A 3981-nucleotide genomic window follows, 5' to 3' on the forward strand; every position below is an offset into this window, starting at 1 on the left:
AATATTTAGATAGTTAAATGTTTGAAATTTTAACCAAAATCAATTAATGGTGTAAAAATTAATTTAAGTTTTCATCAATTTATTCACATTTAATTGTGATAAAGTATCTAAGTTGAAAAATTGACTGGTAATTTACTATATTAATTAATAGATTGATTTTTGTATATTTTAATTTATCTTATATAAAGCAAAAAATCATATTTACTATATTTAGATATCAAAATAAATATAGCCATTAAATGTACTATAATTGTTATTTTTAAGAAATACAAATTAAACTACAAATAATTGTTTTATAGTTTTATTTGCTCTGTCTTCTCTCTAGTTTCTGATCTCCGACGTGAATAGTGTCTTTCGGTCGACGGAGTGGGCTTCCACAGCCACCGCCGGTCCGGTTTTTGGTTTTGTTTCTTTTGATTTGCATGTTCTGGAGGGAGGGAGAGGGACCGTTGTTTTCTCCCAACTTTTGTTTCCATCTGATCAACTTTTTTGACTCTGGGAGGTGGGAGCTTAGTCAGTTCCATCGTAGCCGACTCCGGGGTGAAGACTTTAATAAGTCTTGTGTCGTCAACTTTAGGTTATCAACACATCTAATCATGGTGGAGTTTAGTTCTATGTGTTACCGATTTGTCGGCTTCGGGTTTTTGATGAGATCTCGAATAGATCGATTGATGCTCTCCGAAGACGAAGCTATGGTGAAGAATACAATCGGAATGGAGGTTGGGTTTTATCTGGTGTTTGGTGACTTGCTGGCTCGGGATGAGATCTCGAAGATTTCGATTGGAAGTTGTTCGTAGGATGGAGCTCGGCCGTGGAGGATGCATGTGGGGTTCCAAGGTGATTCCGGAGAAATACCGTTTGGTTTCTCCGCCGTGGAGAAGATGAAGGGATATGACGACACGTGTTATTCTCATTGTTGAGAATTAAACACGTGTTTTCGATGTGTAGGGTTTGGTTCAGTGGGTATTGGGCTTAGGTTTTTTTGGGCTTTTGTGGCCAATGGTGTTTTTAATGTAAGTGTGGGTTTTTCTTTGGGTTGTAATATATAGTTTTTCGGGTTTGATCCAGTTAGGCCTTGACCTTTAAATAAAAAATTACAAATGGCCAAAAAAAAAGTTTTAAAGTTTTATTTTTTAAACCAATAAAATTAAAGTCTAAAGTTACTTATATTTATTATCGATTAAAATAAAAATTATTATAATTGTGCAATGGATAGAAAGTAATGAAACCAAAAGAAATAAGAAAGAATGACAATCGTTATTTTATTTTTTTTGGTAAAAATGACAATCGTTATTTATTTGACGAAGTTTTAAAAATTCAATAGTTGCCTATATTTGATATGTCATAGTGTTTTCAAATTTTCTCATTTAATTAATCCATTTATATTGGTTCTATCAAAACTATACAGATAAGATACCCATGAGAATATCTCCAACCATGGAACTCCTTTAGAACATCTTCAACCTAAACTTATTTTTTCTTCTATAATTTTCACTAAAATAGAGTAATTCGTTGTTTCTGGTGATCTGAATAAGAACATCTTCAATTCAAACCTATTTTTTCTATAATTTTTACTAAAATAGAGTAATTATATTATAAAGTAAATTTTGCTTCAATGATTTATTTTATAATATAGTTACTCTAAAAAATAGAGTGATAATACTTTTTCACTCTATATTTAGAATGAGAAAAATAAAATTTCTCTATTTTTTTCTTTATAATAGAGTTAAAAAATAGGTTCGGATTGAAAATACTCTTATTCATTCATATCACGAGAAACAACGAATATACATGAAGATGATCAGAGTAATTTGTATCAATACTGGAGAGAGCAAATCTATTGGCACTGTGACGATGGGCCACTTTTTATTTAGGCCCATATGAGATGGAGAGGTCAGAGATTATAAAATAATAAAATATCATGTAGTGCCTCTAAATCAGATAAGCTTATAATAAACGGGTTTGAATTAGGAACAGATGTTGCAATGAAACAACGCAATAACGACTAAATGTCGTCGGGCTCTGCTTCTATTAGCTCATGACTACTATGGTATGGCAGACCATATGTCCATACATACAGGAGCCTGGAGCCGTCGGATAGACGGCCAACAAGAGACTCTCATATTTGATGAGAGTACTCCAAACGAAATGAACAGAATAAAACAAACGCCTATCTTATTGTCCAATAAGCAGCAAAAGGCAAAAGCGAATGCATTATAGAAATGTTTCCAAGTCAAAAAAAGACAAAACTGAACGTATCATGCGATTATTTGCAATTATAACGAAATAGTAGAATAACAAAGCGAACGTGGGGAATGATTTGATGTAGCTTTTCGAAATCCGATCCATTTTATATCCTCCACTTTTTATTTCGTTATATCTCAAAGAAAATAATTGAGATTACATTTTTTTTGGGAAAATTAATTTCCTCGATACGAAACCCGCTATGATTCTGGAACCGGCAGTAAGGTGTGTGTGTTTTTTTTTGTCAACCAGTAAGGTGTGTTTTAATGGCTCGGTTGAATAAATTGGCTGCAGATATCTTCTTCAGAAAATAGTCATGAGAGAAATAAAATTGAAAGACATGTATTTTTTACAACATTTTAAAACACGTAATTTATATAAAATAACTAAATGTTTCGGCGCCGAACTTCGGCAAAATTTTCTTTTTTCTTGTCCACCTTTTTCTTTTTCTTTTTCTTTTTCTTATATCTTTTATATAACTTTTTAATTTGCTTTTATCACACCTCGTATATTCCTTTTCCCTTCCTACATCTATCGCAAGTTGGAACTGAAAACTGATCAGATTTTTTGTTTCATTAGATAACTAAAAGTCTAAAACTATAAGAAAAAGATGAAATGCACATCTTCATAAGGTACGTTATGTTAGTTTGATATCTTCATTCTTCAACATATCACACATGATATCATGAAATCCAATATCTGAAAGATCGGCGCAATATTTACCATAAAACTGATATTACGTTAAGGGTATAACGTTGTTCAAAAGAAGAGTAAACTGATATTACGTTAATGAAAAAAGAATCTCAAACTCACTGATAAAAATTACATTGATAAAATTACATAAACGTAGAAAATCTTTTTACTACGTTTCTCTTTATAACATCTGAGTTAAAAGTTAAACTAGGAAGGTGACATAATATTTTTTTATTTGGGAGCTTAACATCCGAGTTAATCGTATAGTGTGAGTCGTTTAGTCGGAAAGTAAACGACACCGTGATCTGCTTTGTTGGGAATATTGCTCTAAATAATATATGCTATATTATATTTATGTTGCTCTAAAATTATAAAATAAACTTGTGGTTTCACATTCTTTGACCGCACGTTGTATTAGATATTTCTTCCTTTTTGATAAACTACAGGCCGCGACCGCTTTCAGTGGAGAAGGTGGCATATACTACTATGAGATAATAGAACAAAATAATAGTGTTTAATTTTTTATTTTTTAAAAAAGGATTCGTATTGTATATTATTACTAATAAGGAAAAATGCTATGATAATTGAACACGTGATGCACCGAATTCATGACGTGACCCTGGAGACCAATACGCAGTGGCGGAGCCACATAGAACAAGGTGGGGGCCATTGAACCCAACAAAATTTAAGAAATTAGTATAAGTTATTAATCCCAATCCATATGCCCCCACTGTAAATATTTTAGTTTAGTGTAGATGCCCCCAACAATATTATTCTCTGCCTCCGCCACTGCCAATACGTGCTTCATCAAAAGCAGGCATATCTTTACATTTCAAACTATTTGATCAACGAGTTGAATTGTTGTAATTAGATAAACATATATAAAAGCTAAAACATATATAATGGGTTTTATTATATCACAGATATATATGAAAAAAGTTCAAAAAAAGAAGAAGATATATATGAAATGCGTCTTATGTATTTGCACCTGTCATAGTGTCCTGTTCAAAAAAAATGTCAAAATGAAATCGTATCCTTGAACAA

The sequence above is a fragment of the Brassica napus genome, chromosome A2 (genome assembly GCF_020379485.1).
Source record: "Brassica napus cultivar Da-Ae chromosome A2, Da-Ae, whole genome shotgun sequence".
NCBI lineage: Eukaryota > Viridiplantae > Streptophyta > Magnoliopsida > Brassicales > Brassicaceae > Brassica > Brassica napus.